We start from the raw sequence: 25,085 nt of genomic DNA on the forward strand, positions 1-25,085 counted from the left end.
CACCGGCGCGCACTTACTACAGCGCATGAATGCAATTGCGCATTTGTCTACTCTTATTCTCTGGAGCAAGCAACCGAGCAGGAGGGAGAGACAGGGCAGGCTGAGGCACCAGATCCAGTCAGGGCAAGTAAGAGGGAGGTGGGAAGCAGAGCGGAACTCTGCTGGCCGCATTGGTGCAATAAATAAATAAATAAAAAAAATTCGCACCTGCTGATCATCTGCTTAGATTTAAAGACAAAGATTTATTATAAAACCCAACATTGTTGAATGTTGGGGGGTAAACCTATATTTCTGTGTTTTTACCCCACAAAAAATGCAGTCAATGTGTTGATGTTTCATTAGCTGGTTACCCACAGGACTATCTGTATGCGCTAACTTCATTTTGGGACATCCAAATGCCAGATACTTTGGTAAACCTATGCACAATGGGCATCAAACTGTTTGGAGGATGCCTGGCAATCACATTTAGGGTGCTTTTTCTTTGTATGTAATGATACATGGCCGATATGGTGCTGGAAAGTTGAAGCTTTGAGACAATTTTCAGATATTTCACCAAAACTGACAATTTTGGGAAAGGCTTGCGACTCAGTAGTTTGGAGCAGAAAGGCATGGGTACCCATTTTAGATTCGGTAGAATGTGTACTTTCCAAAAATATATGGTTTTGGGGGGTAAATCTATTTTTCTGTGTTTTTACCTCACAAAAAAATGCAGTAAATGTGTTGATTTTTCAATAGCTGAAGTAAAGTCCTGGACAATTTGGATGTGCTAACTTCATATTGGGGTCTCTAAATGCCAGGTAGTTTGGGAAACCAATGCACAATGGGCATCAAACTGGTCAGTGGACCACTGGCAATCATATTCAGGGTGCTTTTTCTTGGTTCCTAATACAGTGTGGCATATGTGGAGCAGCAAAATAAAACCTTTTGAAGTGATTTTTCAGAAGTTTGATAAATTTGTATAAAAACCACTATGTTCAGACAAGATTTTATGTTTGATTTGGCCATTTTGGAATCAGCAGTATGTGTTCTTTTCAAAAATATATGGTTCTCTGAGGTAAACCTACTGTTTCAGGATTTTTTGGCTTTGGAATCTAAAATATGCTGTTTTCTGCCTTAATGCTTTTAAAATTTGGTAATATACTGTCAGGAGTTTTTGCTGTACAGAAGTCCTAAATCTCCCTAAAACTATACATATCTGGTATTTGCACGTTCGAGAGACGCAAGGCTTTCCAAATCAGTTGGATTTTTATGCGTAAAATAAAATATTTTTCTGGTATAAATTCATATATTGTGAAAAATAGGAATTTTTTACATTTTTTTGGTATTTAGAGCTACAAATCTTTTTGCAGAGGTGGAAATACATAAAAAAACCGGCAGATTTAGAAAGCTCAGTTTCTACCGAAAAAACTATGTATAGTTTTCTAGGTAAACTATAGGTTTCCCCTTTAGAAATAACTTACTGAAACTCCACTTCCGCTCCTGTTCAGAAAAGGCGACAGGGCGACCATCCATTGTGCAGTGCTGGATTTCTCCTCCTTGGCTATCTCTCATGTACTGATAGCATGTGAAGCGGCTGCTGCATGTCCATGACTGCGGATTGCTAGCTCATCGGCGCGCTTGCTCCAAGGCTCCCTGATTGATGTTCAGCTCCTCCTTTACCAGATCGTTATAGGGGTCGCACTGCTCGAATAAGCTATAAGCTTCTCACGGGTGTAGAAGGTGCTGATCTCCTGGCTTTCACTGTATTACAGATCATCCTTATTATTTGGGAACCCGGTCAGGGAGATTATTGGCTGTAACTGGGCAAGTTGAACTGTAGGATTATCCGGAAATACAAGATTAAAATGATACTATTAATTTGCTCTAATGGGGGCACCAGAGATAATAGAGCAAGGGCAGGTGGAGGTGATGGGCCTGCTTCAATCCTGCACTCGTAGGTTCTGCAGTGGTGGAGGTGCGGGCGGGTTAGAGAGCTGAGGAGGTGCTGATCTCCTGGCCCAGGGCCCAGTCCAGCAAGCGGCTGAGAGGAAAACACACCGGAAAGGCCATGAGCAGACGTGTCAGCCAGGCAGTGCGGGAGACGATGGCCAGACCATGGGTAGGGAGCTACTTCCCTGCACAGGAAGATGCAGGTGGCGCACACCAGCACTGGTAACCAATTCCCCGCGGCTGTGGGAGGTAGAGAAGAGCACCTCCAGCGCAAAGTGACCTCCGGCGTGATGTTCCCATCGACTCCAGTCAAAGGCGCAGACGGAGAACAGCTTCCAACGCTTGCCTTTCCTCAGCTCTCTAACCCTCCCACACCTCCACCACTGCAGAGCCTACGAGTGCAGGATTGAAGTGGGCCCATCACCTCCACCTGCCTTTGCTCTATTATCTCTGGTGCCCCCATTAGAGCAAATCAATAGTATCATTTTAATCTTGTATTTCCGGATAATCCTACAGTTCAACTCGCCCAGGTGCAGCCAATAATCTCCCTGACAGGGTTCCCAAATAATAAGGCTGATCCGTAATACAGTGAAAGCCAAGAGATCCTTCTACACCCGCGAGAAGCTTTTGGAGGCCCTACGAGCAGTGTGACCCCTCTAACGATCTGGAGGAGCTGAACATCAATCAGGGGGCCTTGGAGCCAGCACACCGATGAGCCAGCAGTCCGCAGTCATGGACACCATGCTCCCTGATGCAGCAGCCGATGAGAGATAGCTAAGCAGGAGAAATCCAGCGCAGCACAATGGATGCTCGCCCTGTCGCCTTTTCTGAACAGGAGCAGAAGTGGAGTTTCGGTTAGTTATTTCTTAATAAAGGCTTTGCAAATTTAAAGTTTTTTTTTGTGTTGGTGTTTATTTTTTGATGTATAATTACGAATTTAAATTTTTTTTTTGATGTTACTGTTCCTTGAAGTACCAGCAGAATTTCACATTTTGGTTATGCGAAATGCCAGCCGTTTTGAAACATTTGTGCTCTACACAAATGAGGAACCAGTAAGTGAAGGTTTCCTTCTTAACAGTCCCAATTCTAGTAATACAACTAATGATGCATGTTTCACACATGAAGAAATTCAAAAGAGACTAGAACATGTTAAGATTAACAAAGGTCCAGGGCCAGATGGTATTCATCCCAGGGTAATTAGCGAGCTTAGCTCTGTGATTGCCAAACCTCTTTACTTAATTTTTCAGGATTTATTGAGATCTGGCATAGTGCCGAGAGACTGGCGAATTGCTAATGTGGTGCCTCTATTCAAAAAAGGATCCCGTTCTCAGCCTCAAAACTATAGGCCAGTTAGTCTGACGTCAGTGGTAGGAAAGCTTTTCGAGGGGTTAATAAAGGATAAGATACTGGACTTCATAGCAAATCATAATACTATGAGTTTGTGCCAGCATGGTTTTATGCGTAATAGATCTTGCCAGACTAACTTAATTTCTTTTTATGAGAATGTAAGTAGAGACCTCGATTCTAGGATGGCAGTGGATGTGATTTACTTAGACTTTGCTAAAGCATTTGATACAGTGCCACACAAAAGGTTACTGGTTAAATTAAGGAATGTTGGCCTGGAACATAGTATTTGTACCTGGATAGCGAACTGGCTAAAAGATAGACTACAAAGAGTGGTGGTAAATGGAACATTTTCTAATTGGACCAGTGTTGTTAGTGGAGTACCGCAGGGCTCTGTACTAGGTCCCTTGCTTTTCAACTTGTTTATTAATGACCTGGAGGTGGGCATTGAAAGTACTGTTTCTATTTTTGCAGATGATACTAAATTGTGCAGAACTATAGGTTCCATGCAGGATGCTGCCACTGTGCAGAGTGATTTGTCTAAACTGGAAAACTGGGCAGCAAACTGGAAAATGAGGTTCAATGTTGATAAATGCAAGGTTATGCACTTTGGCAAAAATAATATAAATGCAAGTTATACACTAAATGGCAGTGTGTTGGGAATTTCCTTAAATGAGAAGGATCTAGGGGTCTTTGTAGATAACACGTTGTCTAATTCTGGGCAGTGTCATTCTGTGGCTACTAAAGCAAATAAAGTTCTGTCTTGCATAAAAAAGGGCATTAACTCAAGGGATGAAAACATAATTATGCCTCTTTATAGGTCCCTGGTAAGGCCTCATCTGGAGTATGCAGTGCAGTTTTGGACTCCAGTCCTTAAGAGAGATATAAATGAGCTGGAGAGAGTGCAGAGACGTGCAACTAAATTGGTTAGAGGGACGGAAGACTTAAATTATGAGGGTAGACTGTCAAGGTTGGGGTTGTTTTCTCTGGAAAAAAAGGCGCTTGCGAGGGGACATGATTACACTTTACAAGTACATTAGAGGACATTATAGACAAATAGCAGGGGACCTTTTTACCCATAAAGTGGATCACCGTACCAGAGGCCACCCCTTTAGACTAGAAGAAAAGAACTTTAATTTGAAGCAACGTAGGGGGTTCTTCACAGTCAGGACAGTGAGGTTGTGGAATGCACTGCCGGGTGATGTTGTGATGGCTGATTCAGTTAATGCCTTTAAGAATGGCTTGGATGATTTTTTGGACAGACATAATATCAAAGGCTATTGTGATACTAAGCTCTATAGTTAGTATACGTATGGGTATATAGAATTTAATTAAAAGTAGGAAGGGGTGTGTTTATGGATGCTGGGTTTTCATTTGGAGGGGTTGAACTTGATGGACTTTGTCTTTTTTCAACCCAATTTAACTATGTAACTATGTAACAAACAGTTATATCATACAGTAACTTTTTTTGTACTTTTTCCCCTGATGAAGACCGCTTTTGTTTGAAATGTGTAGGGCAATGTCCTGTTACTGTGTGAAGTAACTGTTTGTTGTAAATAAAAATCTGTTTGCTTTTTTTTCAATCAAGAGTATGCAATACTTTTTTTTTATTTTGTGCAGTAGCTATCTGATTAGACTGCAGGTGAGTTTTAGTTAAGAGTTGTGGAATTAGACCTCCAGGTGAGTGGACACCTCCTTGTGCTGGAGGAGGGTGTGAGGCTCCCTGGAGACAACCTGTACTGGAGGAGGGTCTGAGGTGTCCTGGAGACATCCTTGTGCTGGAGGAGGGTGTGAGGTGTCCTGGAGACCTCCTTGTGCTGGAGGAGGGTCTGAACCCCCTGGAAACCTACTTGTGCTGGAAGAGTGTGTGAATAGCTGGGACTCAATTTGTCTACTTTAAACTGTGCTGTGGCTATGGTTCCTGCTAACCTGAAGCCCAATAAAAATTCTATGCAAAGTAGAGAATGTACCAACTGACAACCACCCTCTGTACACGATTCTCCAGTTTCATAACCATGCGCAGGCCCGGATTTGTGGCCTGGGCCTAGGGCGGCATAATAACAGGGATGGCATGCTGCCCAGCCGCTTACCAGGGAGCACAGCTTCCCATCGCTCTGGTGCAGGCATGCATATGCGCTCACACCAGAGGGGGGGGCATACGGGTGGGCGCTAGGACGCGCGGCCTCAGGGCGACTGACCACTAAATCCTACCCTGACCATGCGCAAACAGCATCACCAAGACCAACAAAACTTAGTTTAGAAAGCAGTCATTTATACAGCACTGTATCAAAAGCTTTTGCAAAATCCAAATAGATCACATATACTGCAACACAGATTCAACTTAGCTGATCATAAAAAGCAATTAAATTTGTCTGGCATGATCTTTATAAAGCATCCTGAAAACTATACATAATGCCATTCTCCAGAACGTAATTTTGAGTATGGTGCCTTAATGGTGCTTTGAAAAAACTTGCCCACTACAAAAATGCATTTTTTAAACACTGAAATTACATCAGCTTTCCTCCAATCCACAGGTCATCTGTGTCCCTATGTAATGGGTCTTCAAACTCTGACTCCTATAGAAAGAACTTATTAGGCACATTTGCTTTTTCTGAAACCTAATAACTTCTGTTAATAGAGTGAGCTCTAATACATCTTCTAGGCAAAAGGAGCCCCCTATAAGATATACTGTATTGGATTTAACTGTCAATGATTATCTGACACCCAACTCCTGCATGAAGAAAGAATGAATAGAAACAGATGCTGAGAGAGGAATAGTGAAGATGAACTTGATTATTTCAGAAACAAGGTCAGGGTCACAGGCCAGTGTCAAACCAAACAAGGTACAAAATCGGAATCCAAGGAATAGTCAAATACAGACTGAGGTCAGTACAGGCGGCAGAATGTCAAGGTCACGAACAGGCAAGGGTCAGGAACACGAATCACACTAGAAAGAGCACTCAGGAACTATAGGAATAGACCTTTACATTGGGAAAATGGAATATGGCCTTTACCATATCAGGATCCCAGAAGTGGCACACTAGCGGCGGCAACGAAGACCAGGTATTTGTACCAAATACTCAGGCTGTCCTTCAACAGAGATTGAAGGAGGAGAGTTCTGACGAATAACTCTGGCAGGCTTCAATAAAGAATTATGGAAAGAACTGGAAATCTTAAATTCAGGAAGTAAATCTAATCTGACCGTACTGGGATTAATGACTTCCAATACAGGATAAGGACCAATGAATTTAGGACCTAATTTGGCAGACAGGACTTTGAGAGCAATGTTTTTGGAAGATAACCAGACTTTATGACCAACCTGATAGACATGAGATGCTCTCCAATGTCTATCAGAAGCTCTCTTTTAAGCAGTGACTGCTGAGGACAGAGTCTTGGACCCTTCTCCATACCTTGAAGAGGTGATCAACTAAAGCGTTGCCAGCAGGAACACCAGAAAATGAAAAGGCTCTAGGATGTCGGTCAAAAACAGTAAAGAGTGGAGATTCCCCAGTGAATAAGTGAAAGTGGACTCAGCCCATGGAAGAAAATCTGCAACAAGAGGCTAATGAGAGTGAAAGAAATTGTAGCAGTCCAACAGACATAAAGGGGTTTGAATGCATTACCAGCTATGTCACTAATGAAAGCAGAAGCCATTCAGCTGCATCTAATGCAAGAGGACCCTTAGATGTTTCTCCAAAACTTCAGCTCCCAGTCACCATGGCTGCGTCACTTGGCCAAGGTATGTACACTGCATATACCGGTCCTAGAGACAATTTAACTACTTTCGCCCCAGTTCATCAGGCCACAGCATTGCAGAAAGCTATAAGCACCGTTATGGAAATACCAGACCATCTCCCCTACAATGGAAATAATCAGTTACCGCAAATCTACCACACGCCTCCACAGCTGCAACCCAACACATTCATGAAGTCTGAACCAGTGCCAAAGTTGAATTCTTATTCACCAGTCCTTGTTTCACCTGAAGTCATAAATCCAAGGTCTGGAAATGCAGACTTGTCACAGTTTGCTAAATACATGCTTCACAAAGAAATTACCAAGAAAGGCCTCACTAAGTTTGATGACAAACCCAAAAATTACAGAGGCTGGAAATCCACTTTTAAAACCACAATTAGTGGACTAGACCTCACAGCTTCAGAAGAATTTGATTTGCTCATCAGGTGGCTAGGTTTCCAATCAGCTGAACGTATCAAGAGACTCAAACAGTACATATGGACAATCGTGCTGCAGGACTTTATGCTGCTTGGAACAGACTTGAGCGTAGCTTTGGAAGCCCTGAAGCAATTGAGGATGCTTTGTTTAGAAGGTTACAAAGTTTCTCAAAGGTATCTGGCAAAGAAAACCTAAAGTTTCAAGAGCTCAGTGATCTTCTTTTGGAGCTCCAACTCGCCATCTCCCTGGCCTTAGTTACCGCGACACTGCACGTGGAGTCAACCCTATAGTTTCCAAGCTGCCATACAGTATACAGGAAAGGTGGGCATCGCTTGGGTCAAAGTACAAGGAAGAGAACCAAGTTGCATCTCCTCCCTTTTCCTACTTCAGTGAGTTCATCAGAAGAATTGCAGACATTAGGAAAGACCCACGTTTCTTCTATAGTGAATTCAACCCTCTTGGTCCAGATGTTCTAAGGTCCATGAGTCCACCCACTACACTCAGAGAATGCAGAAATCCAGTGTCAGTAAAAAAAGACAGATATTCCGTCTGCACCCACTTCAGTTCCTGGAAAGGCCAATCAAAGCAACAAAATTGAGGACCCAAATCGTCAGTTCCCTTTACATAACAAGCCACATCCTCTCAGGAAATGTATTGGCTTCAGTATAAAACCCCTGCAAGAGCACAATGAACTTTTAAGGAAATTTGGGGTTTGCTTCAAATGCTGTGCCTCCACAGAACACCTTGCCAAAGACTGTAAGGCTACTATTAAGTGCATAGAATGCAACAGTAATGATCACGTACAAGCACTTCATCCACTTCAACACAGTTCCTCCATGTTATCTGATAACTCTCCTGTAGCAAAGCAAGGCGGGGAGAGCACAGATCAGACAGCACCTCCAACACCAGTATCCTCTACATGTACTAAAGTCTGTGGGGAAGGACTGCATGAAGTCCTGTTAAAATATGTTTGGTTCGTATATACCCCAAGGGACAACGTGAAAGTGCTGTGAGAGTGTATACAATCCTAGATGATCAGAGTAACCGATCTCTTGCAAGATCAACGTTTTTTGACTTGTTAAACATAAAGGGTATGCCTTTACCTACACCCTGGGCACCTGTGCCCGCACTATAGAAGTCTCAGGAAGAAGATCAGGTGGTCTCGTAAAAGCTCCTCTGAATGGCAGTATAGAAATACCATTGCCTACTGTAATTGAGTGCAACCAGATTCCAACTAACAAAGAAGAGATCCCTACTCCTGCAGCTGCTTCTCACCACCCTCATTTGAAAGTTGTAGCTGATCACATACCTGCCCTTGACAGAAATGCTGATATCCTTCTTCTACTTGTCAGAGATATTCTAAGAGTGGACAAGGTTCCGCCAACAAATCAATGGACCATATGCCCAATGCCTGGACCTAGGCTGGGTAATCATAGGCAATGTCTGCCTAGGGAAAATTAGAAAGCCAACTACGGTTTCTTCATTTAAGACATATGTTTTGTCTAATGGATGCAATACTTGTTTTGAACAGTGTCCACACCATTACTGTGTGAAGGAAAAACTATGCAGTAACGGTATACAACAGAGCGTCATACTAGGTGATAACCTCGGATCCACAGTTTTCGACATAACCACTCGAGACAATGAGTTGGCCGCTTCAATTGAAGACAAGGAGTTCCTGGAAATTATGAACAAGGAAGTTTAACCATACCCATACCATACCATTTTGTATCCCTAGAAGGAGACTACCAAATTATAGCCCAATTGCAGAAGCACGGTTTGCTTCCTTAGTGTGCACCCTGAACAGGAAACCTGAAATGAAAAGGCATTTTGTTGACTTTATGGAGAAGGTGTTTGAAAGAGGTCATGCTGAGCCTGCACCACCACTTGATAAAGGAGAAGAGTGTTGTTACCTTCCATCTTTTGGCGTGTACCACCCTCACAAACCAGACCAGATCAGGGTGGTCTTTGACTCAAGTGCTAAATATCAAGGAGTTTCCCTCAATGAACTTCTTCTCATTGGGCCTAATCTGAACAACAAACTTACAGGAGTTTGTTTTAGGCAAGAATCAGTTGCTGTGATGGCTGATGTCCAGCATATGTTTCACTGTTTCATTGTTCGTGAAGACAACAGATTCAGATGGTACCGTAAGGCCTGGTAAGGCCTCATCTGGAGTATGCAGTGCAGTTTTGGACTCCAGTCCTTAAGATGGATATAAATGAGCTGGAGAGAGTGCAGAGACGTGCAACTAAATTGGTTAGAGGGTAGACTGTCAAGGTTGGGGTTGTTTTCTCTGGAATAAAGGCGCTTGCGAGGGGACATGATTACACTTTACAAGTACATTAGAGGACATTATAGACTAATAGCAGGGGACCTTTTTATCCATAAAGTAGATCACCGTACCAGAGGCCACCCCTTTAGACTAGAAAAAAAGAACTTTCATTTGAAGCAACGTAGGGGGTTCTTCACAGTCAGGACAGTGAGGTTGTGGAATGCACTGCCGGGTGATGTTGTGATGGCTGATTCAGTTAATGCCTTTAAGAATGGCTTGGATGATTTTTTGGACAGACATAATATCAAAGGCTATTGTGATACGAAGCTCTATAGTTAGTATAGGTATGGGTATATAGAATTTAATTAAAAGTAGGGAGGGGTGTGTGTATGGATGCTGGGTTTTCATTTGGAGGGATTGAACTTGATGGACTTTGTCTTTTTTCAACCCAATTTAACTATGTAACTTACTATGTAACTATGATGTCAATGACGAAGTGATAGACTACCGAATGAAAGTACATGTGTTTGGTAACAGCCCTTCACCCGTAGTAGCACTTTATGGCTTGAGGACAACCGCTGAAGTTGGTGAAAAAGAGTTTGTAGCTGATACACATCAGTTTGTTGAAAGGAACATCTTCTTGCCATGACTCAGCAAATGCTCACCACTGCCAACCTCAGACTACATAAATTTGGCTCTAACAGTGACAAGGTAATGAGAGCATTTCACTCAGATGACTACGCCTTTAGTGTCAAGGAATTTGAGCTAGGGTCTAACAATTCCCTTATGCAATGCAGCCTTGGATTGCTTTGGGATGTCAAGAAAGACGTGTTCACATTCCAAGTAGCAGCTTACGATAGACCTTTCACAAAACGAGGAGTTTAGTCTGTGGTAAACAGTATTTATGGTCCTCTGGGTTTCATAGCACCTCTTACCATTCAGGGTAAGATACTGCTAAGACAGCTTACTTCTGAAAACACAGACTGCGATAGCCTACACAACAAAACTAAACAGTTCTATGTGTACGCCAGCATTAGAGTGGAGCGTATCAGAAAGTTTTCTATACCGGATGAATGGCACTACATACCTACTGGCCTCAACCCTGCTGATCAGGGCACTCGCTCAGTACCAGCTGCTGCGTTTCAGGATATTTCATGGTCATCTCTACCCGAATTCTTAAATGGTACATCCATTTTAAGCCATGCGGATTGCAAATTTGATCTGGTCAATCCGGAGTCTGATAAAGAAATCAGATCTATTGCTGTCACTCTCAATACCTCTGTGAAATCAAAGACAAAGCTGAGTTTTCACCATTTTAAAAGATTTTCATAGTGGTCTTCTGTTGTACGGGCTGTAGCGCGACTTATTCACATTGCTCATCACTATGCAAATAGTACTATAGATCACAAGAGTTTCACTTGCTTGAGCATTCGTGCAGTGCACATTGAAGTTGTAGAATCTATGGACTCTTCTTGCTTCATTAATGCCTTCCGAAGATTTGTGTCTGTACGAGGGCCTGTAAAGTTACTGAGGTCAGACTATGGGACTCATTTTACTGGAGCACAAAGAGTGGAAAGTTTCTTGAGCGACAACAAGTGTAAATGGGAATTCAACCCACCTCATTCATCTCACATGGGAGGTTCTTGGGAACGCATGATTGGGATTGCAAGAAAGATCTTAGATTCTATGCTACTTGACCTCAAAACTTCCTAGATCACCCATGAAGTGTTAATCACTCCACATGCAGAGGTATCTGCAATAATTAATGCCAGACCTCTGGTTCCTATGTCCTCTGACCTAGGAGTTCCCAGTGTTGCAAACCCAAGCCATGCTACTTACTCAAAAAATTGCAATTGTTGCCATTCCTCCTGGAGATGTGAATTGCCCTAATATTTACAAACGACAATGGAAACTGGTTCAACACCTTGCTGATGTGTTCTGGAGTCGTTGGAAAATGGAGTACCTTTGCGATCTTCAAAGGCGTAGCAAATGGCAAACTAGCAAACCCAACCAAACCCAGGTGACATAGGCTTACTAAAGATAATGATGCACACCGTAATTACTGGCCTATGGGTTTGATTTCGAAAACTATACCAAGTGATGACGGAAAGGTGCGAAAGGTTGAAGTCAAAGTCATTAAACAAGGTTCTCCTAAACTCTTCTACAGGCCCATTAATGAACTCGTGCTGCTTCTATCCAAAGAAGAGGTAGACTCATGTACTGCTCTCCATTCCTGGCACAGTCTACAGCTTCAGGACATGGCAACAAAAATTAATGTTGATGTTTGCATTATCCTTTGTTTTGCCCCTTCCCTCTTGTTTTCATATGCCAAGGACAGATTGGATTGTCATGAATGTTAGACTGTATTACTAATGATTGTATATTTTTTGAAATCTAAAGATTTCAGACGGGGAGTGTCATGTTACACATGCATTATTGTTTTATGGTTTGCTTTTGCTTCTGTCCCATCTCCCCTCCTGTTTCCCCTCTGGTTTTTGACCATTTGGTTTACTCCACTTGTCCAGTAGTATATGCTAGACTCCATTTTCAACTGCAATATTGCTGGAGTGGTTGCTGGAGTGGTTCAAATTATAGTCTTTTGACCTATCCGAATGTTCACTGTTATCAAGATCTTCACAGTTTTCAAATAAACTACTCAACAATCTTCAAGGAGCCATTCTGATTGAGTTCAACTCTCTGCTGAAATCCCTGAGGTTGTAAGTGATTGCTATCTCAAGACAACTTGATGAGTTAAAGAGATCACACTTTCAATGCTTGGGAAGGGAGGCAGAACATGGAAGATTTAGGAAGATTTAGAAAGTTGACAAACCAAGCAGGATTCAATATAGTTTCCAACATCCTGTCCCAATGTTGGCCACCAAAGCGTACAAAACAAAAGAGAACAGGTTTTACTGTAACCCGGGTGTCCCGCTAGAATAATGAATTCCAACCACCTCACAAAGGTTTTCTGGTACTATCATTTTACCTGAGGGCTTATTAGGAGAGGAATTAACCTGGGCCTCAGACATTGAGGAAAATATATCTTGATTCAGGACTGCCACAATCACTTCTTTAGGTACAATAAAGTCTGGTACAATTTCTTCTTTAGGACTGGAAACAAAACTTCTAGAGAGAGCATCTGCTTTAGCATTCTTTGCTCCTGGCCTGTATGTTATACTAAAATAAAAGTGGGTAAAGAACAAAGCCCATCTGGCTTGTCTGTTATTTAGGTGCTTAGCAGATTGTATAACAGATCCCGTTGAAATAGAATGATCACAAAATTGGAAAAGAATAGGGTAAAAACCCAAAATGGAGCTTGCATGCCTCTTGGAAGGCAAAAAACAAACTCTGATCGCCGGAGAACGATCAGGAAAGGGGATTTTAGGTTCAATTATAGAGTCACTAGAGGGAGAAGGAATTGGGACCACCAGTGGGTCTGGATGACTGATGTCTGGTGAAAATTCGGCCAGATATCAATTGGACAGGTTTGAAAATCAGGATTGACAATAACATTTTTTATTGTTGTCGTATTTTTGTAAAGAGATGTGCTTACTTATATTGGTGGCCAGTGATAAAAGCAGACAACTAAAAAAGATAGAGTAGGGAGACCAGCAATTAGCAGTCACAGAGGCAATGTAGGCAACAGCAGGCGAGAGCAGCACTAAAGAGAAGGACTTCAGTCAATGTAAGGGAACAGAGGAGCTGGGCAGGCTGAGAGAAGCACTGGAGGGAAGTAACCAAGCAGGGCCAATGCCCACGTCTGCATGCCCAGCCCTTCTCTCAGTGGGTGCAGCTTCCCAGCAGCAAGAGGCCAGTGTTGGCAGCCCCAGCTCAAGTCAGTGCATAGCTGTCAAATGGAAGTCCTGCAAATGGGAGGGACAAGAGCAGTTATTTGCCAAATGTGAAGGATTTTGAACCATAAGCTATAGCAGAAATCACAATGTCTTCTGTTTTAACAATCCAGCAATGGTTTGGTGGAAACTCACTACTTAAGGCATATGTCCCCTTTAACAGTGGAAGGGAAACAGCTTCCCATCTTTAACTAAGGACCACATTTGGGTGTCCAAAACTCTAAATTAGGGCCCACTTAGCTGGCCAAGTCCTTTGGGAAAATAGCCCAATTCACACCTTACTAAATTTAGCACACCATGGTATGTGCAAAAGCAAAAAAATGCTTTAATATGCTTAAACTTACATGCAGCAAAATAACAAACAATAGCATGTACATACCACCAGTGTTCACAGTGCAAATTAGCAAATACGTTGTGCAAAAAGGTGAGAAAAAACATGTTTGCTTTAAGAGATTTTATTGTATATTGAATATTTTGAATACTAAGTAATCATATCCCTGTTTAAAGGAAAACTATAACCCTCAAACAATGTAGGTCTCTATAAAAAAAATATCGCATAAAACAGCTCACATGTAAAACCCTGCTTCCTGTAAATAAACAATTTTCATAATAATATACTTTTTTAGTAGTACAGTTAGGTCCATAAATATTTGGACAGACAACTTTTTTTTCTAATCTTGGTTCTGTACATTACCACAATGAATTTTAAATGAAACAACTCCAATGCAGTTGAACTCCAGACTTTCAGCTTTAATTCAGTGGGTTGAACAAAAAGATTGCACAAAAATGCGAGGAACTAACGCCTTTTTTTCAATACAATCACTTCATTTCAGGGGCTCAAAAGTAATTGGACAAGAGGTTCAAAAGTAAATGGACAATTGACTCAAAGGCTATTTCATGGGAAAGTGTGGGCAATTCCTTTGTTATGTCTATCAATGAAGCAGATAAAAGCCCTGGAGTTGATTTGATGGGGGGAGAGTTTGCTGTGGTAATGTACAGAACCAAAATTAGAAAAAAAAAGTTGTCTGTCCACATATTTATGGACCTTACTGTATGTGCCATTGGGGAAGGTCACAGAGCTCTGTCTTGCTTCCACACTTCTTCCTGTTACAGTTAGAGTTGTAGTATTTCTGGTCAGGTGATTTCTGAGGCAGCACACAGACCATCATGAAATGGTGATTCAAGGCAAGAGTTGTAAAAAGGGCAATATTTACTTATTAATATATATTCCAGTTTGATAAGACTTTAATATGCCACTTAATTTGATATCTGTTGCTCAAGCATTAATTTTTGGGGTATAGTTTTCCTTAAATCATGTCTTCTCTAGACATGCTGAAACAGCCTAATCCTAATCCCCAAAGGGAGCTGCAATCAGTCTCCTTAAAAGGGCACAGGAAATGCTTTAATGCTTAAACCTCAGGCTTCACAAAATATCTTCCAGTAATAGAGAAGTAATGGAAGCCTTCTCTTTACAAGGCCGCTAAGATGATCTTATTCTTCCCTATTTGTACAAAGGAGCCTTGGGCTTTCAAGTAAGCAGGGAAGAAAAGCTCACTATGTAATAAATTGTATGATGGTTAGTATTCACTGCTCCTTTCATTATCCAAGGTAAAGCAATTCAAAGACACTTAAAGGAACAGTAACTTAAAAGTGAAATGAAAGTGTTTTAAAGTAATTAGAATATAATGTACTGTTGCCCTGCACTCGTAAAGCTTGTGTGTTTGCTTCAGAAATACTGCTATAGTTTATATAAATAAGCTGCTGTGTAGCCATGGGGCAGCTATTCAGAGAAAAAAAGGCTCAGGTTACATAGCAGATAGAAGATAAACTCTGTAGAATATAATGGAGCATATCCACTATTTAAAGTGTACCATTTAGCCCTATTTCAACCGCTGACATTGCTGCACTGCAGTATTTATATACACTGGAAGTAGTGTTTCTGAAGCAAACAGCTTGATTTTACCAGTTCAGGGCAACATCACATTATATTTTAATTACCTTAAAACACTTTAATTTGTTCGTGTTACTGTTTAGATTTTGTGGGTCCGATTTTATCTAATCTTGTAACTCAACACCAGGCACCAGCACGAGATTTTGTTGGATTCTACAAAATCTGATCCTCTTAGCTATAATGTAAATTCAGATCAGATAAAAGGCCAGATTCAATCCAGTAACAGGTTTATCACATGAAAAGACATGGACGAGATTCAATTTGAGAAACAATTAAATTCTGAAAAACGTATCTTACTGTTTTTCAAGTAAAACGCTATTGAAGTCTATAGGAAAAAACTGGAACTGAATTTGGAGAAAGGTTTTTTCTCCTCAAAATGAATCTAATCCACTAGTTTATCACTTGATAAACCATGAGAACCTATGTGCCTTTACACACAGTTACCTGTGTGGAGATCTGTAATTCTGCTGTCTCTATGTTGTTACTGAACTTTTATTGCTGCTGAAAGCTATTTTTTTTTTGTTGTTTTGATCTGTTTATGGTAAAGAAAATCCCTTTGCTTTTCAACCTGATGCTGCTGGCTGTAATAAAAGACAAGTTTTCTTTATGAGACTTTTGCTGTCCTGACACTTTTGTTGTTTAAGAGCTCCATTCAATCTCTACTCTACCAATTTAAATCCAGTAGATTAAATAATTTCTCAAATTTGAGCTATAACCTGTCTGTCTGCCCAAGTCGCTTGCTCCTTTAAAGGCACATCTACAAATATAAGTATCAGTGGCAAAATGATCAGCACTGCTCCTTTGCAGCACTGAAGTGCTAGATACGATTTTCGCCAAGGCACTATCTGCAAGGCGTTTGCATGTTATTCCAGTGTTTGTTTTCTCTAGATACTCCAGTTTTCTCCCACAACAGAGATCTTAGATTCTAAAGGGGACATATAGCATAAATTTTCACAATGCATCAAACCATTTCAAATAATGTAAAATAGAAGAAAGTGTTTTTATTTTAATACCTTTTGCATCAAAAAACATCTGTATTTGCTTGAAAACTGTTCTCAGCCCTCTCCCTTTGCAACTTCCTGTCTCAGACTCTTCAGTATCTGAGCTGCAGCTGAGGGTTCTTTCTGTGCAAGTCATTGAACCCCTGGGTAATAGTGACCATAATGTTATATCTTTCTGTGCAAGTCATTGAACCCCTGGGTAATAGTGACCATAATGTTATATCTTTTAATGTCTGGTGCAAAAAACAAAAATATACTGGGGCAACAAAAACCATGAATTTTGCCAAAGCTAATTTTAGTGCCTTGAGGGCTGCCCTACAGAGCATTGATTGGGGCATTAGGTTTTCAGCTAAAAACACAGAACAGAAATGGTTGTCCTTTAAAATGATATTAAATCATTACTGTTCTCAATTTATTCCCTTAAGGACTAAACGTAGAAGCTCTAAGAATCATCCTGTGTGGCTTAATACAGAGGTAAAGATGTTAATGGGAAAGAAGAGAAAGGCATTTAAAAACTACAAATCTGTAGGGACAGAAGCTGCATTTAATGAATATAAACACTAATAAATGTTGTAAATCAGCAATCCGGAAGGCTAAGAAAAGAAATGAAGAGTTAATTGCGGTGGAGGTGAAAACTAACCCTAAAAAGTTTTTTAAATATATTAATAGTAAAAAGATGCAGGTTGAGAGTGTTGCTCCATTAAATAATGGTACCAGTATGGTTGTAACAGATACAGATAAGGCAAATGTGTTAAATCAGTTCTTTTCTTCAGTGTATACAATAGAGGAGTCTGGGTTCACAGGCTCACTTAATAACTGCACGAATGGTTCAGCTCAATCTAGTCAGTGGCTGACTCAGGATATGATTCAAAAAGCTTTAATACAAATTAATGTAAACAAGGCTCCAGGGCCTGATGGCATACACCCCCGGGTTCTAAGAGAGTTTAGTTCAGTTTTAGACCAGCCCTTATTTCTGATTTTCTCAGATTCACTGTCATCTGGTATGGTGCCTAGGATTGGAGAAAAGCTGATGTTATTCCAATATTTAAAAAGGGATTACGATCTCAGCCTGGCAATTATAGGCCAGTAAGCTTGACATCTGTGGTGGGCAAATTATTTGAAGGCTTGTTAAGGGATCACATTCAAAATTTTGTCCTAATGAATGGCATTATGAGCAACAATCAGCATGGCTTTATGAAGGATAGGTCATGTCAGACGAATTTGATTGCATTTTATGATGTGGTAAGTAAGATTCTGGATAGTGGGGGGGCAGTAGATGTGATCTATTTGGATTTTGCCAAAGCGTTTGATACTGTGCCCCACAAACGACTGCTTTCTAAACTAAGGTCTGTTGGGCTTAATGAAGTCGTTTGCACATGGATAGGAAACTGGCTACAGGATCGGGTACAGAGGGTGGTTGTTAATGGGACATTCTCTACTTGGAGTAAGGTTCTTAGTGGGGTCCCCCAGGGCTCAGTATTGGGTCCACTTTTATTTAACTTGTTCATTAATGACTTAGGGGAGGGTGTTGTAAGTAATGTATCAGTGTTTTCAGATGACACAAAATTATCCAGCCCAATTAATTCCATCCAGGATGTGGCATCCTTGCAACAGGATCTTGACAAACTGGCAATCTGGGCAGCTAAGTGGCAAATGAGATTCAATGTTGATAAATGTAAAGTCATGCACCTGGGATGTAAAAATATCCAAGCCACTTATACCCTTAATGGGACTGCACTAGGCAAATCCATTATGGAAAAGGACCTTGGAGTCCTTGTAGATGATAAACTTGGCTGTAGCAAGCAATGCCAGTCAGCAGCATCAAGGGCAAATAAGGTCTTGAGCTGTATTAAAAGGGGCATAGAGTCACGGGAGGAGGGGGTCATTCTTCCACTGTATAGAGCACTTGTAAGGCCCCATCTAGAATATGCCGTACAGTTTTGGTCTCCATCACTCAAACAGGACATTATTGTATTAGAGAGGGTACAGAGAAGGGCAACTAAGCTGGTAAAAGGTATTGAAAATCTTAGCTATGAGGAAAGACTGGCCAAATTGGGGATGTTCACGCTGGAGAAGAGGCGCTTAAGGGGTGATATGATGACTATATATAAATATATAAGGGGATCATATAACAATCTCTCTAATGCTTTATTTACCAGTAGGTCTTTCCAGCTGACACGAGGTCACCCATTCCGATTAGAAGAAAAGAGGTTCCGCCTAAATATTCGGAAGGGGTTTTTTACAGTGAGAGCTGTGAAGATGTGGAATTCTCTCCCTGAATCAGTTGTACAGGCTGATACATTAGATAGCTTTAAGAAGGAGTTGGATGGCTTTTTAGCAAGTAAGGGAATACAGGGTTATGGGAAATAGCTCATAGTCCAAGTTGATCCAGGGACTAGTCCGATTGCCATTTTGGAGTCAGGAAGGAATTTTTCCCCCTCTAAGGCAAATTGGAGAGGCTTCAGATGGGTTTTTTGCCTTCCTCTGGATCAACTGGCAGATAGGTAGTTAATAAACAAAAAAAAAAAAAAAAAAAGGTTGAACTCGATGGACATGTGTCTTTTTTCAACCTTACTTACTATGTTACTATGTTACTATGTATAAGCTACACTGCAGCAGCCAATGAGGGAGGAGTGGGCGTGTCTGTGATGTCTCTCTCAGTCCTTCCCTGCAGACTTCTGTTAACCCTTACTGCTGGTTTTCCCTTCCTTGCTCCTTTCTCTCCCTCTCTTTCCTATTTATTTAACCCCCTCTCTGCCCTGTTTGTTTTCCTCCCCCTCCCTTCACTGCTTGTTCCTTTCTCTTGCCCTGCAATAATTATGGAAAAAAAGAAAAGCAAACTTCTGTATAAATAATATATAATCTGCTGCTAAATGTATTTTATTCTCTTCTGGGGGCAATGTGTATGAGCAGTTAGTGTAAGTACCATAGTCATTTTCTAACCAGTATTATGTTGTATCCAAACAGCAATCAACATCTTTTGGGGTTTCCTTTGTAACTCCCTACATCTGTTATTATATGTTATACAATTCCATCAGCTGCATTTATTCCCTTGCAACTCCCTACACCTCAATATAAATTGTTCCATAACAGCTGCATTTCCCCTTGCAACTCCCTGCACCTGATCATAAATTATCCCAGAACAGCTGCATTTATTCCCTTGCAACTCCCTGCATCTCCCTATAAATTGTTCCAGAACAGCTGCATTTCCCCTTGCAACTACCTGAACCTGATCATAAATTATCCCAGAACAGCTGTGATTATTCCCTTGCAACTCCCCGCACCTCCGCATAAATTGTTCCATAACAGCTGTATTTCCCCTTGCAACTCCCTGCACCTCCCTATAAATTGTTCCATAACAGCTGCATTTCCCCTTGTAACTCCCTGCACCTCCCTATAAATTGTTCCATAACAGCTGAATTTCCCCTTGCAACTCCCTGCACCTCCCTATAAATTGTTCCATAACAGCTGCATTTCCCCTTGTAACTCCCTGCACCTCCCTATAAATTGTTCCATAAAAGCTGCATTTCCCCTTGCAACTCCCTGCACCTCCCTATAAATTGTTCCATAAAAGCTGCATTTCCCATTGCAACTCCCTGAACCTGATCATAAATTGTTACACAACAGCTGCATTTCCCTTGCATCTCCCTGCACCTGATCATAAACTGTTCCACAACAGCTGCATTTCCCCTTATAACTCCCTGCATCTGATCATAAACTGCTCCACAACCACTGCATTTTACCTTGCAACTCCATGCACCTGATTATAAATTGTCCCAGAATAGCTGCATTTTACTTTGCAACTCCCTGCACCTAATTATAAATTTTCCCACAACAGCTGCGTTTCCCCTTGCAACTCCCTGCACCTGATTATAAATTGTCCCAGAACTGCTGCATTTTACCTTTCAACTCCCTGCACCTGATCAAATTGTTCCAGAACAGCTGCATTTTACCTTGCAACTCCCTGCACCTGATCAAAAACTGTTCCACAACAGCTGTATTTCCGCTTACAACTCCCTGCACCTGATCATAAACTGCTCCACAACAGCTGCAGTTCTCCTTGCAACTCCCTCCACCTCATTATAAATTGTTCCAGAACAGCTGCATTTTACCTTGCAACTCCCTGCACCTGGTCATAAATTGTTCCAGAACAGCTGCATTTTACCTTGCAACTCCCTGCACCTGATTATAAATTGTTCCACAACAGCTGCATTTTACCCTGCAACTCCCTGCACCTGATTATAAATAGTCCAACAACAGCTGCATTTCCCCTTGCAACTTCCTGCACCTGATTATAAATTATCTCAGAACAACTGCATTTTACCTTGCAACTCCCTGCAACTGGTTATTGGCTGCTATAGCTCAGGAGTTCAACCTGTCAGTCAGTGCTGTGACCACTTCCTGTGAGAGAATGAACAGACACTCCCACTCTTCATTTCAGCCTAGACACTGAGCAGAGAGGTTCTCTCTGCAGCTCTGATACAATGATAGTTCTAGGGGGTAAAATGCTTTCAAAACATTTTTCTTTCTGCATCATTACATGTTTTGAGGAAGGATGTGTAATATATCTGAATATGAAGGTTATATGAAATGTCCCCTTTAAGCTCCATGGGGCAGGGACTGATGTGAATGGGCTATACTCTCCAAAGCACTGTGGAATATATTCTCTAGTTCTCTAGAACTAGAAAAAATCTCTAGTTATTCACAGCCATCACCATATTGTAACTTTGATTGCATGACATCATCAAGATCAAACATCAAAGTTTGACATTTTAAAGAGCTTTACAAACAGCTGGTTTGTGGGTAGTACTGACTGCTACTCCTGTTGTTAACACTGTGGATAACGATATGGCTGGTCAGGACTGCACATGGACTTTCAACCAACCTTACTTTTCTCACATTGGAGGAGCTTGGGAAAGCATGATTGGTATAACCCAGAAGATTCTCAATTGAATCTCCCTGCAAGTGAGATTTGCAAGGCATATGAGTTGCAAACATGGGTCTCAGCCATCATAAATGATAGACCCATTCCCCTGAGTCAAATGCTCCAGTATATTCTTTCCTGCTTATCAGTGCACCTTCTGGGGTTTTCACTACCAAAGACTTTTATGAGCCTTATAGTGGCCATACACAGGGAGATCCACTTGTTTGGCAATGTCGCCAAACAAGCAGATCTCTCCCTGATATGCCCACATTGAAGTGGGCGATATCAAGCTGATCCAATTGTGGTTCCTAGGGCTCAACGATTGGATCAGAACAGAGGCCAAACGGGAGGTCGGATCATGGGACCGCATCAACAAAAAGATGGGGCAGCAATCCGAGAGGGATAAGGGAATTTTTGTAGGCAGTCAAAGCAAACAAACTGTACATTATAGAGCACAAGCAAGAAATGGGACAACAGGACAGCACTGATTATCTAGGGGAAGCAGAAAAATACATTCTGTGTTAGCAGCAGTGTCGGACTGGCCTGACAGTATTGAATAGAGTCTAGATTCCAAGACTAGCCCCACCCATAATGTTAATATCTATAAATCTATCACCGTCATAAACATAGAGGTTGTCTAAATAAATAGAGTAGCTGACCAACATAGTGTGACTTTAGATTAGTATGTGTTTTGATAGGAGAAAAAAGGTTGTACTCATATTGTTTCTGAAATGTTTGTTGAATGTCATATAGCAAAAGTTTTAGAGCTACAACAATTAGTGCAATTTTTTATAGAAGAGTTCAGTTATTACCAATGATTAGGTAAAGTTTATTGCGGGTTAAACAACTCCATTTCAAGTTTTGTTAAGTCTATCCATGTCATCTTAGCATTAATACTTGGTCTATATTTCTCTGTTAGAATTCTGCTTTGTGCTATAATTAGAAAAAAAAGAATAATTTTATCTTAAAAGAATAATTTTTACTTTAAAGATGCAATATGTTCAGTATTATTTAATTCATTTTTGCTTAGTTATGTTTTTATGCATATGCAATGTTTTCTTTCAAACGTATATGTTTTTGCATATATTTTCTTTAAGCCTTATATAACATGATAGCATAGCATATATATATATCCACATTCAAATATTTTTGTGAGGTTTCCTGTTGCCAACTATATCTCAGCCAAGTTACTTCCTCAAAACAGGATTTACTTTTAGACCCTTTAGCCTCCTGTTTTTCTTATCTGATCTCAGTTTGAAGTTTTCACTTCTGTGACTGGTGCTGTCATGATGTTTAACTGTAACTCACAAGACCACTGTTTTCATTATGACAAACCCTCCCTTGTTCTCAGGGTTCCTCTCAGTACCCTTAAAATGCTAACGACAGGGTAATATGAAACGCATTTCTGCGTTTCAAGAGAGGATATGATAATATATTTTTTATATGAACACATTTATATGAGGACAGCCTATTCCAATGAAGGACAAATGGTTGTCAGAGTGTAAGAATAATAAAGTCTAATAACAAATGCCCCTATCATTCTGACTCAGCAATAACCACATGCCCAAGGCAGGAAAGGTGAAGGGATGGGTGATGTTCCCCCATTTATTTATTCTCTTATTAATGACACCCAGTGATGAGAGGTCACTTTGTAAGTTACTGACAGAATTCAGAGTGTCAGCAGATACTAGATGAGGCCCCTTTTTACAGAAGTGTTTTCTTCATTTGCTGATTCCTCCCTGTGTCTGCTTTTAACAGATAAAGAACTGCAAGGCTGAGGGACAGTTGTAAGCGGGAAACTATTTTCAGTGCGATATCTGTAGCTAAGAACATCAGTCCTCTTCCAACATTTTGGGAGGGTTCAAGTTATATAACGTATGTATGTGTACTCCCATTTTAATCTATGAAAGCTTGTGAAAAGTGGAGTGTCTTTGGCAAAATGCTCGTGGGACACTTCGCTGTAACATGATCATTTTCCCAAGGCAAAACCATTAAAAATTCTTTGTTAAACTCAATAAACCTCATTTTATTTGAAATAGCCTTATCTCGATGTTTTGCCTTCCATATAACGAGGTCATAGCAATAAAATTTCAACATATTTGGTGACTCTCCCGACGTGATAATTTTCTGGACGCTGGACGTCTGAAATTTTCCAGTCGTATTTCTTCAAGTGCCAGTTATCAAGAGGATATACTGATGGTAGTGCAAGCGGTCTATCGCTGAGGTACGAAGTAACTCCCGCTGCGGCAGACTCCATGTGTGGGTATCAATGTTTTTCAATCTGTTCTATTTTGCTCATTGTTTTGTTAAGTGTTTTGTCAATTAGTTCAAATGCCACTCATGATAGGAATATGCTTTTTCCTTACTATTTTTGTCATGTATGTCGTTCCTTATTATGAAGCATTAGACTAATCTGTCATAGAAACTACACATGCATGTTGGTTGATGAATGAGAAAGAATCCCTGTGTCTTGAGCTGGATGAATGAGGTTGAGACCAACTGGCATCAGCCTAGTGCGTGAATAAGATTTAGAATAACTATAATCTGTATGAAAGTGTCCATGAGGGAATTCGCGGCTCTTTCACAGAGTCTGTTTGTGTTTTAGGATTTTCCCTACGTTTCCTGTTTAGGAGGCAACTCCACAGGCTAGGGAATGGAAATCTAGGATCTTCCAGAGGGAATTCTTGTAGTGTGTGAAGTGTGCATCACTTTCCTGTCCATTTGAATTGGCAGATAACAAACGAGAGCCCTAGAAACATCTAGGTGTCCACCATCTGCAACTTCAAATACGTTTTCTTCACAGTTTCATTTTCGGTGTCTATTATCTGATATTAATTATTCCCAATTTTAAAATCCCAACCCTTCTAAATTACAGAGGAAAGTATTACATCATTTTTTACGTGCAGGTGACTCGAGGAGTTTATATGTCTGTTTGTCTCCACTGTTTGTTTTTATAAACAAAACAAATGTTAATAGCTTGCTGCTCAGCTTTTTTGCATTCTTATATTGTTACTGTATATAGGTGTATTTCTACAGGTCTGTTAGAGCATATTTTGAATGTAATACTTGTGTGTATGTTAGAAAGAAAAGGACTTGACTTGACTTGACGGAAATATGAATTTGATGTGTGTGTAATGAATACATTTGCTATATTGTTTTTGGTTCTCTTTAATGTTTATATGTTTTAATAGGTACCACTTGTAATATAATATTTGTTCTATGCTTCTGTCACTATTATACTAATATTGTCATTTTGTCTTTGACTATCATGTCACTATTCTTATCTTATCCTAACATTGTCTTCTTTGTTATTTAGTTCTCTTGTGTATTTTCGTTTGTGAATGGGTTTCTCGTGAATAAGGTTAATACACTCCACTCCACACTCCACTTTATAACAGAAATATTAGTGTTATCTCTTTAAATGTTCTCTGTTATAGTTTTTGTCTCAAACTAACTTTACTTCTATTTTTTATCTTTATGGGTGAGATTGATAATTCTTTTTAAGTGTATTATGTTTTACTTGTGATCTGAAACAAAACCACTTTCCATATCTAACAATCCTCCTAGATATGCTAGTTGAGTGCCCAAAACATTTTAAGTTTTAAAGCCTTTGTGAAGTGTCACAGTGGAGGGGACAAGACT

At 40.6% G+C, this 25,085-nt stretch overlaps 1 protein-coding gene across 5 annotated transcripts in view; it reads right to left on the reverse strand.

The window, feature by feature from the left end:
* Positions 1-25,085, reverse strand: part of LOC108708144 (mitogen-activated protein kinase 13) — a 204,330-nt gene that overhangs the window by 22,964 nt on the left and 156,281 nt on the right. The window lies entirely within an intron of this gene.

The sequence above is a fragment of the Xenopus laevis genome, chromosome 2L (assembly GCF_017654675.1).
Source record: "Xenopus laevis strain J_2021 chromosome 2L, Xenopus_laevis_v10.1, whole genome shotgun sequence".
Taxonomy (NCBI): Eukaryota; Metazoa; Chordata; class Amphibia; order Anura; family Pipidae; genus Xenopus; species Xenopus laevis.